At 48.3% G+C, this 11,102-nt stretch overlaps 1 long non-coding RNA gene across 1 annotated transcript in view; it reads right to left on the bottom strand.

Moving 5' to 3' along the window:
- Positions 1–8,562: 8,562 nt before the first annotated feature.
- Positions 8,563–11,102, bottom strand: part of LOC135273253 (uncharacterized) — a 3,401-nt gene continuing 861 nt past the window's right edge. Inside the window, exon 2 of the long non-coding RNA XR_010341048.1 lies at positions 8,563–9,810. This is a non-coding gene — a long non-coding RNA (uncharacterized LOC135273253). The remainder of the gene's footprint in view (positions 9,811–11,102) is intronic.

The following is an 11,102-nucleotide window of genomic DNA, read 5'->3' as shown; positions in this document are numbered from 1 at the left end:
CGGGGCGGGGGCGGGTGAGCTCGGGGCGTGGGCGGGGCGGCGGGTAGCGGAGAGAAGCCACAATCGCTCCTGACTGCGGGCGGGCGGCCAGAGCGTCCCGTATGCCGCCTAGACCTTCAAGAACCGTGACCGCTAGGTGACGCCCGAAGACAACATATGCAAGTGTCAGCCCGGCACCCTCCCAGGCATTATCCCCACAACTAACCGAGCGGAGCCCCTGCGGGGGAAGGAAGCACCATGACTCGGCAATACACACAGAAACACACGCACCTACGTACGCACGCACGCACGCACGCACACGCGCGCCGTATTCCACAGTATAGAAGGGTTTATACCGTGATCACGAGAGGGCCCGCACTATTTTCTTTTCTAGTGACAAAAGAAAAAGCAGGCCGGGGCCTAGCGGCCCACGCCCGTCACCCCTGCACTCTAGTAGGCAGAGGCAGAGGCAGAGGCAGATGCGGGCGGGTCGCCTGAGGTCAGGAGTTCCAAACCAGCCCGGTCCACGCGACGAAACCACCATCTCTAGGCCCTCGAAAGGCTGAGGCAGGAGAATCGCTGGAACTCGGGAGGTGGAGGTCGCACTGAGCCGAGATCTCACCACTGCACTTCAGCCTGGGCGACAGAGCAAGACTCCGGGGGCGGGGAAGGAAAAAAAAAAAGGAAAAAAAAATCGCTTCCCTCTTGAGGTGAATACGCACTGTTACACGTACACAGAGAGCTCGGAAGGTATACAGGCCCTGACATCCTCTGTAACTTTGAGTCGGTCTGGCGATATTTTCCAGGCCTTCCGTTTCCCCGTCAGCAGTCACAGAAATAAAAACTCCCTCCTTTCCCAATTCGTCTTCATGTCGTCATCAGGCCACAAGAATAAGCGAACACATTTTACACGACAAGGAGGAAAAGCACAACAAAGCGAAAGTCTCAGAGGTCTGTGGTACAGATTGAAGAGACTCTTTCAGAATCCACAGAAAGACACACACACGGAGAGATGGAAAGAAACAAATAAAGAAAAGAGAAAGAGAGTAAGGAAGATAAGGAACAGGCCGGGCGCGGTGGCTCACGCCTGTCATCCCAGCACTTTGGGAGGCCGAGGTGGGTGGATCACCTGAGCTCAGGAGTTCAAGACCAGCCTGGCCATCATGGTGAAACCCCATCTTTATAAAAAAATAAATAAATAAAAAATAAAAAAATAAAAAGGAAGATAAAGAACAAGAAATATAAAGAAAGAGAGGGCCGGGCGCGGTGGCTCACGCCCATAATCCCAGCACTTTGGTTTGGGAGGCCGAGGCGGGTGGATCACGAGGTCAAGAGATCGAGACCATCCTCGTCAACATGACGAAACCCCGTCTCGACTAAAAAATACAAAAAATTACCTGGGCATGGTGGCGCAGCCTGTAGTCCCAGCTACTCGGGAGGCTGAGGCAGGAGAATTGCTTGAACCCAGGAGGCGGGGGCCGTGGTGAGCCGAGATCGCGCCATTGCACTCCAGCCTGGGTAACGAGAGCGAAACTCCGTCTCGAAGGAAAAAAAAAGAAAAAAGAAAAAAGAAAGAAAGAAAGAGACAGAGATGTAAAGGGAAGAAAGATGAAAAAGAAAATAGAAAGAGAAATAGCAGAAAGAAAAAGATAATGAGAAATCAGAGAAAGTAGGGAGGAAGAAAGAGAAAAAAGAAAAAGAATGAGAGAGAGAGGAGAGAGGGAGGGAGGGAGAGAGACAGAGAGAGAGCGGTGGGGGGGGGAGAGCGAGAGCGAGAGCGAGAGCGAGAGCGAGAGCGAGAGCGAGAGCGAGAGCGAGAGCGAGAGCGAGAGAGAGAGAGAGAGAGAGAGGAGGAATGAAAGAAATAAAGAAGAGGACAGCGCACCATGGCTCACGCCTGTAACCCCAACACTTTGGGAGACTTACTTAGGTGGAAGAATCGCTCGAGCCCAGGAGTTTGAGACCAGCCCTGGCAACACAGCGAGTCCCCGTTTGTACTAAAAAATAAAAGCACTTAAAAAGTTAGCCGGGCATCGTGATGGCAGGCGCCTGTAGTTCTAGCTTTTTTGGAGCCCGAGGTGGGAGGATTGCTCGAGGTAGGGAAGCGGAGGCTGCCATGGGCCTTGGACAGACAAATGCACTGCAGCCTGTCGCCCGGGCCGGTCTCGAACTCCTCAGCTCTAGCGAAGTACCCGCCTCACCTCCGAACTTGCACCCACCGATATTCATCGGTCCCGGAGGTGTCCGTGACAGATTTTAGTAGGGGAGCATTCGTTCCTAAAGACCAGAGCAGATAAACAGGACCAGCCGTTTGGGACATACACCGTTCTGAATCGCAGTGGAGGCTTTGTGGATTTCACAGCAAGACGCTGCTGCTATCTGCAGATAACCACCCTTCTTTCGAGGGACAGGGCTCTCTCAGGTAGCCTCTGGCTGTTAGGGTGGAAACCAAAGGCCCAACCATGGGGCCACAAAGTTACCATGTTAGCCGAGCCGCTCATAACACACCGGGCATAAGTGGGCGTGAACAGCACGCCTGTAATCCCAGCACTTTGGGAGGCTGAGCGTGCCAGGCCTGAATCTTTATTAATGTGTAACATCTATGAGGTCTCCAAGTCCAGAAATCAACTCGCCACTTCCGTACAGGATTCTGTATGGAGATCAAATCTGGGATTCCTAAAGTAAAGAATTGAGGCCTTGGGAATGGATTAGATTAGATTAGATCTACCTGAGCTTCTAGTAAAAAGAAAAAGAGGGAGAGGGAGGGGGAGAGAGAGAGAGACGGAGGGGGGGGGGGGAGAGAGAGAGAGAGAGAGAGAGAGAGAGAGAGAGAGAGAGAGAGAGAGAGAGAGAGAGAGAGAGAGAGAGAGAGAGGGAGACAGAGACGGGGGGGGGGGAGAGAGGGAGAGAAGAAAAAGAAGGAAAAGAAGAAGAAGAAGAAGCCCTCATGAATTTGTAGAAAACAAGACCTTATGACTTTTGCGTCCGTTGGCGACTCTAGGTAGTTTGCCGGGCCGGGTTCTGCGGCCTTGCTTCTGTTTACTTTTGCACTCCAGGCCACGATGCCCCAGTACCAGACCTGGGAGGAGTTCAGCCACGCTGCCTGCCTGCCGAGAGAGAAGCTTCACCTCGCTGACCCAGTGACGGCACGGCAGGGCACGGCACGGCACGTGTGGTTCTCAAACACAGGCATTCTTCTTCTTCCCCCCCCCCCCGCCCACGTACATATTTTATTATATACCAGCAAGGAACAACAAAAAGTTTCATCATGTAAACAAAAGAATATAATTTTTAGACATAATTGGAAGTTTCAAAATGTCCTTAAATCATTGTGATCTTCTCCAAAAGACACAGGTCTTAGAGTGTGGGCACAGGGCCATGAGTCAGATTTCTGGGTAGTCTCCCATGATAGCAATTTACGTTCTAGAGAAGTGGGTTTTGTGAACTCTGTCGGGGCAAATCTGTTAGGCCTCTTAAAGGAATGAAACCCTTTCACATCTCGGGGAAACAAATAAAAATATGTTGAAAGAAGGGATACTTCTAGGCTTAGATTTATTGTTGACAGTGATTTTAAAAATAAGCACTAAAAAACTGTTAAAAGATTCCTAGGTAAAGTTCTGGCTTTTACCAAAAATAAGAAAGGATACCTTCTGTAGCTCTACAGATGGTTTGGTGGAAAATAGAACGGGGAAAAAGTGAGCCGACAAGAAAGCGAAATAGGAACGTCTAGGAAGGAGGCAAGAAAAGACGTAAGTCATAGCCCAAAAAAACCAAAACAAAACAAAAACGACATGGTCCTTTTCTAAGGCCAGGTGTTGGTGATATTCACCTATGTAAACTCAAGCCTAGAAGATCAGTACAGTCCTTATATATTCACTACTTAATAACATACGAGAAAAACACTTTTCATTTGATATATAAGAACTTTGTATGAACAGCTAGAAATATATATGTACATCGCAAATCCCAAATGAAACCCAACTTAATACAAAGTGAACTATAGGGATGACACAAAAATGGGTAGATATCAGAATTCAGCTAAGTTTACAGTTGTGCCTTATATCTTTTTTAAATTTTGCTTTTGAGACGGAGTCTTGCTCTGTTGCCCAGGCTGGAGCGCAGTGGTGCGATCTTGTCTCACTGCAACCTCTGCTTCCTGGGTTCAAGCGATTCTTGTGCCTCAGCCTCCCCAGTAGCTGGGATTACAGGAGTTGTGCCACCATGCCCGGCTAATCTTTGTATTTTAGTAGAGACGAGGTTTTGCCATGTTGGCCAGACCGGTCTCAAACTCCTAGGCTCAAGCAATCTCAAACTCCTAGGCTCAAGCAATCCACCCACCTCAGCCTCCCAAAGTGCTGGGATGACAGGCGTGAGCCACCGCGCCCAGCTGACAAATACATACAGGCATTCTGATGGGAACTGGTGTATGTATGAAAGTAACAGATGATCGAGTTTCTTTGGTGTCTAAAACAGAGCAAGCTCAAGATGTAAAGAAGATTGAGAAATTCCACAGTCAACTAATGCGACTGATGGTGGCCAAGGAATCCCGCAATGTTACCATGGAAACTAACTGAGTGAATGGTTTGAAACGAAGACTTTGTCATGTACTTAGGAAGTAAATATCTTTTGCAGTCGAGAAAGTGTTGGGACGGAAAATACTCTATGTCACCAAGTGGACTATTCAGAAGCTTAGAGGTCATTTTTTTGTAATTTTCTTTTGAATGTTTGGTTTAGAGGAGAGCTAGGAATGCGAATGTTTTCAGTCAGAAAGCCTGTATTTACTTTTGGAAACTGAACAAGCCATGCGTCTGTCTCGGGAACTTTGCAGATTACTTGATGTTAGGTAAAACGCATAATTGTTTCTTTGGCGGATTCGTATCAGTAACTTGAAAATGGGATATTAAGAAGAGCCAATGCTTCGTTAAATTTAGTTCGTCTGCCTTTAAAAGAACATGAAATGTGACCATTTTGTTGGATGGATCGGGGTATTTCTTTTGGAGCATAAAATGTATGCTGTCGATGACCAATAAATATAGAATATGGTAATCGGAATTACCTCCGGACCACAGTATGCATTGTTACGAACACCGTGCACCTGATTATGTATAGTAGTGTAGCCTCAATTATCTCTACAAGTCATTGACTAACCAGTATGCTTTGCCTTCTTTCCAGATTTAAACTACCTGTTATTATAGGGGACCGGTAGCATCAGCTTGTGGAGCAGTGGCTTTGAATCTAGTTTTCAGTGATCAGAAGCAGCAGTTATTTGAGTGCGTGAATGGAATGATGATCAGTATAAATGTACCGAAACCACCATGTTACAGAAATTTTTTCCTTCCTTCTTTCTTTCTTTCTTTCTTTCTTTCTTTCTTTCTTTCTTTCTTTCTTTCTTTCTTTCTTTCTTTCTTTCTTTCTTTCTTTTTTCTTTTTCTTTTTTTTTTTTTGAGACAGAGTTTCGCTCTTGTTACCTAGGCTGGAGTGCAATGGCACGATCTCGGCTCACCGCAACCTCCGCCTCCCGGGTTCAAGCAATTCTCCTGCCTCAGCCTCCAGAGTAGCTGGGACTACAGGCGCGCGCCACCACGCCCAGCTAATTTTTGTATTTTTAGTAGAGATGGGGTTTCACCATGTTGACCAGGATGGTCTGGTCCGGATCTCTCGACCTCATGATCCACCCGCCTCGGCCTCCCAAAATGATGGGATTATAGGCGTGAGCCACCACGCCCGGCCTACAGAAATTTTTACTACGTATTTTTCATCTGTAGTTTCTCAGAAGGGCTATAGATGATTCGAACTGTCAAATCCTCGCATGCTTCTGTGACACCCCTGTCCGTCTTCTCCCTTTCTTTAACCAAAGCGTTAGGTGAGACTGTCACAACCGTTATGTTTTCCATTAAACCGGAAGTGTGATATTATTTGACACTTATGCTTGTATCCTAAATTTCACCAACCAAACGTCATGTTCACATGTTGATTCCTCGGGAATGAAATGAAGGTACTATATACCTTGAAATATATTTTGTAGAAACTTGTCATGTTGAGCAACATCTTAGCATGGTAAGTAAGTTCCCTTAGCTATATAAACTTGTGCATGTTTCAGAGAGATCAGTAAATAAAATACTACAAAAAAGAAGGAGAAGGAGAAGAAGAAAGGAGTAGAAAAGAAGAAGAAGAAGAAGAAGAAGAAGAAGAAGAAGAAGAAGAAGAAGAAGAAAGAAGGAGAAGAAAAAGAAAAAGAAGAATAAGAAGAAGCAGAAGCAGAAGACCTTATTGTTGTACCCGAGCGAGTCAAAGAATGCAGCACACTCTGAGATTGAATTATGAGTCCTTTATTATGCCAGCGACCGAGAGGTGGCTGACGCACAAAATTCTCTCGGCCGGCCCCTAAGAAAATGTTAGGTGGTCTTTTATACCCTAGTTTTAAAAGGGAGGGGGAACGTAGCTGAAGCAAATTTTTCACAAAAGCAGAGTAAGCAAAAAGTTAAAAGTTAACCTAGTACATGAGAAATAAAACAGTGCCAGGTGCGAGGGGTACAGTTGTCACAAAAGACATACAACTTACATAGGTAACGGGGGCTCTGGGCACTGGACAGCAGCTGCCTGCATTCCCAGGCTCTGTTGGTACCACTTAAGTCGGCCTCTTATCAACAAATGCATTCCTGGGGGTGCCCAGTGTCAGCCCGCCCCAGCTGCTACGTACTCTGGTTCCGTACTGAATGGTGGGAAAACAACTAAAATGTAGAAGCTAAGATGGAGTCTGTCCAGCTCAGGAAGCTAACATAAAGCCTGAACAGCTTTTAGTCTGAGAAGGAGAGAGTTAGTTTTAACTGGCAAAAAGCAGGTTATCACACTATGAAGTACAGTTTACATTAACCCGCTGTCACCATACGTCGAGAAATCCACAAAAGCGCTAGTGAACAACAGGAGAAAAACAGCAGCTAACACGTCCTGGGGAAAAGATACGCCTTCCTAGAATTCCGTGCCAAGGCATCGCCTCCGGTAATCTTAAGGGAGCAAAGTATTACTTTTTAGACAGCGTTTCTATTTTGGGCAAATACTACTACGGCCCAGAGTGGCGCCATGATGCCCTTCCCGTTTTGCAAATTTGCTGGTCCAAGGAAGGAGAAAATAAGACATCATGATAAAAGGTGATTGAGACCCAGCCAAGATGAAGCTTTCCCAGGGAGGGAGGGAAGGAGGGAGGGAGGGAGGGAGGGAGGGAGGGAGGGAGGGAGGGAGGGGGGCCTGAGGCGTGAAGGGGTGAAAAAACGCCACCACTACAGTCCAGTCCGCCCACCCGCTTGCCCACGGGGGCCAAAGGCTGTGCCATCGCCCCCCGCTGCCTCTGGGGAAGTGGGACCGTGCCCCAGCCCCAGCCCCCATCTTCAAAAACAGTGGCCACCGAGTGAGGTGAGGCCTGGCGATCACCCATGCAAATGTCAACCGGCAAAGGGTGGGCGGAGGGGAGAGAAGATGGAGGCCCACCCGCCTGGCTCCAGAACGTTTCCACGCAGGGTGGCGGGAGGTGCGGTGTCGGGGGGAACCCACCTCACAAACTCACGGAATTGGAGTAAAGGGGCGGGGGGGAGGGGCTTAAAAAAAATAAACCAACTCCTCATAAAGCCCAAGGAGAAGAGTCTATGCATGCGCATGAAAGACACCAACAAACAAAGAAACACAAAGTACTGATAAAAGAACCATAGGGCCCCCACCAGGGTGGAGGTTCCCAAGGCAACGAGGGAGAGAGGGAGGGGCCTCCAGATGGGAGGAAGAGAAACCGGTTGCCCCAGGCTCTGTGAAGTCGTCAGGCAGACCTCCCTCCGCGCCACCTCGATTTTCCATTACAGTGGCCGCTAGGTGATGCCCGAAGACATTTATATAAAAGTGTCAGTGTTTTTATGCTTCACTAAATGATAAGGCCTATGTTCAAACATCATCATCTGCCTCACTCATTATTTCTCTTTCTCAGTGCCTGAACACACCCAATAGCAAGCACCAGGTAGAGGCTAAGACCCACAAAAATGGAAGCATCCTTCAAGTTGATAGGACATTTAACCATACTAAGCCCACTGTCAAAAACAATGTAAATTATACTCCTCCTGCAAAAGGCCAACTTATATGGCAAATATGTAAAAACCCTGGCATACAGGAAAAAATGAATACATGACAGTCTAATACATTATCCCGCTTTGTAGATAGACTTATCATTCCACTAAGTATTAACTATAGTTCCAAGCACTGAATCTGCTTAATAACCAAAATGTAAAGACCTTACCTTGTGGTTTGTAATGTCTCATTAACAGAAATGTGAACTTTGATAACAGTTTAACTAAAATATTTCTTTATTTCAAGCTATCAGATGACATTGACATATTTGCATTTTCTATCTGTGTATACGTAATGACTTTCTTCAAGGCTTCAAGATCAGGATTGTCTTATGCCTTTGCATCACGGACCTAAGAGACCCCAATTATTTGAAGATGGGATGGGGACAAAATGTGGGTCCCCGTAGTCCCTACTCTGTGCAGCATCCATTAGATGACCACCGTACATATCACCAAAGTAATGACAGTAAGTCCTAAATCCAAAGTGCAACTTTAATACTGCAATTCCAAAAAAAATAAAGCTGTATACAACTCTTGGAATAACTCACCCAAATAAATAGCTTTATAACAGACAGACAGACAGACAGACAGACACACACACACACACACACACACACACACACACACACACACACACACACACAAAAGACCTAGCTAGATGCTTGCAGATGTCAGCACGGAAAAGAAGGGAATCTTGGATCGCTCTGGGTCGGGGTGGAGGTTGGTGGGGGGAGCGGCTCAGGCACGCCGCATCACCAGCCTCTCCCCGATCCCTCTCGGGCCAGGTCGTTTCTGGGCCCACCCAGGGAATCCTCTCAGGTGGTGCCCACCTGCAACTAGTCGACCAGAGCCCCCAGGGGACACAGCCTAGGCACCCGCCCATGGGTTCATATGGAACTTCAATTCCCCTAGACAACAGGAAGAGGAGACCAGGGGCGGGGGCGTGTGGACGGAGGGAGGCTAGGGGTGGAGATGGGACCCATCTAAGATGGAAGTCCAGTCCATAGCGTTTCCGAGTGGGCGCCAGACCCACCACCTCAGAGTGGCAATACCTGTCACAGGGAAACGAAGGTCCGTGAAATCCACGCTCCCGGAGACAGCGTGGATTTCACGGGGAGAAGAAGACAGCTTGCAGCACGCTACCTCCTGTCCCGGGGTCAAGTTTTCACTCCCAAATTTCGCATTTCTTCCCCCCCTCAACAAAGTTCCGCTCTCGTTGCCCAGGCTGGAGAGCAGTGGCACGATCTCGGCTCGCCGAAACCTCCGCCTCCCGGGTTCCAGCGATTCTCCTGCCTCAGCCTCCCGAGTGGCTTGGGATGACAGGCACGTACCTGTATAATCTCAGCAACTCGGGAGGCTGAGGCAGGGGAATCGCTGGAACCCGGGAGGTGGAGGTTGCAGTGAGCCCAGGCTGTAGCGTAGCGTGGTGCAATCTCAGTCGACCGCCACCTCCGCCTCTCGGGTTCAAGCGATTCTTCTGCCTCAGCGTCCCGAGTAGCCGAGACTACAGGCGCACGCCACCACGGCCAGCTAATTTTTGTATTTTTAGTAGAGACGGGGTTTCACCACGTCGGCCGGGATGGTCTCGATCTCTCAAGCCCGTGATCTGCCCGTTCCATCCATGCTCACGCCTGTCATCGCAGCAGTCTGAAAGGCCGACGTGGGAGGATGGCCGGAGCGCCAAAGTTTGAGATCATCTCGAGCCGTCAGTCGACACCACCTCCGCCTGTATAAATTGATCATCATCATCATCATCAGCAGCAGCAGCAGCAGCAGCAGCAGCAGCAGCAGCAGCAGCATCGTCAAAATTTAAAAAGGAATATATGTGTCCAGAGTGCGGGCCACAAAGCGAGACCACGTGCCGATGTCTTGGTCCAAAGCGTTGAGGCTGGAGTGACCCTGGGCTACAGAGCGAGACCCTGCCTTTAAAGAGAGACAGACGGGGGCGAGGGGGGGTGGCCGATGTGGGGAAGGGGGGGGGGGGGAGAGAGAGAGAGAGAGAGAGAGAGAGAGAGAGAGAGAGAGAGAGAGAGGGGGGGGGGGGGGGGGAGAGAGAGAGAGAGAGAGAGAGAGATGCGAGCCTGCCTCGATGGAAAGAAAAATGTGAGCCTTCCCCCAAATAAATAAAATAAACTAACTAATTAAATAAATGCATGCATGCACGCACGCATGCGTGCGAGGGAGCCTGCCTCTAAATAAATCGATTGATAGATAAATAAACAAATAGCCGGGCACAGTGGCTCAGGCCTGTAATCCCCCAGCGCTTTGGGAGGCTGAGGCGGGTGGATCACCTGAGGTCAGAACATCGAGACCAGCCTGGCCAACATGGTGAAACCCTGTCTCTATTTAAAAGTAAATAAATAAATTAAAAAAAAATGAATGAATGAATGAATGAATGAATAAATAATAAAAGCGAGCCTGCCTCTATATAATTAGATAAATAAACGCAAGCCTGCCCCCAAATAAGTGAGTGAATGAATGAATGAATGAATGCCTGTAGAGAAATACTCGAGACCCCGCCTCTAACTAAATTAACGAACGGACGAAGACATGACAAACGTAAGAATGACATGGAAGAGTTAAGAAGCCATAAGAAGAGCCAGGTGCGGTGGCTCACACCTGTGGATTCCCAGCACTTTGGGAGGCCGAGGCGGGCGGATCATGAGGTCAAGAGATCGAGACCATCCCGGCCCTGGTGAAACGCCATCTCTACAAAAAATACAAAAGTTAGCCGGGCGTGGTGGCACACGCCTGTGGTCCCAGCTACTCGGGAGCCTGAGGCAGAAGAATCGCTTGACTCCAGGAGGTGGAGGTTGCGGTGAGCCGAGACCACGCCAGTGCACTCCAGCCTGGCAAGAGAGCAAGAGTCCGTCTCAAAAAAAAAAAAAAAAAAAAAGGAAAAAAAAAAAAGAAACCGTAAGAAGAAACAACCAAGAGGATGTGAGCGAAGAGTGGTAATTAAAATAAGTATCAAAGTTAATGTAAAGAAATATTTACACACACACAGACGTGGAACAA

Source organism: Aotus nancymaae, unplaced genomic scaffold (genome assembly GCF_030222135.1).
Source record: "Aotus nancymaae isolate 86718 unplaced genomic scaffold, 86718_ANA_hifiasm-v0.15.2.pri h1tg000635l, whole genome shotgun sequence".
Classification (NCBI taxonomy): domain Eukaryota; kingdom Metazoa; phylum Chordata; class Mammalia; order Primates; family Aotidae; genus Aotus; species Aotus nancymaae.
This window is presented reverse-complemented; position numbering and strand designations above follow the sequence as displayed.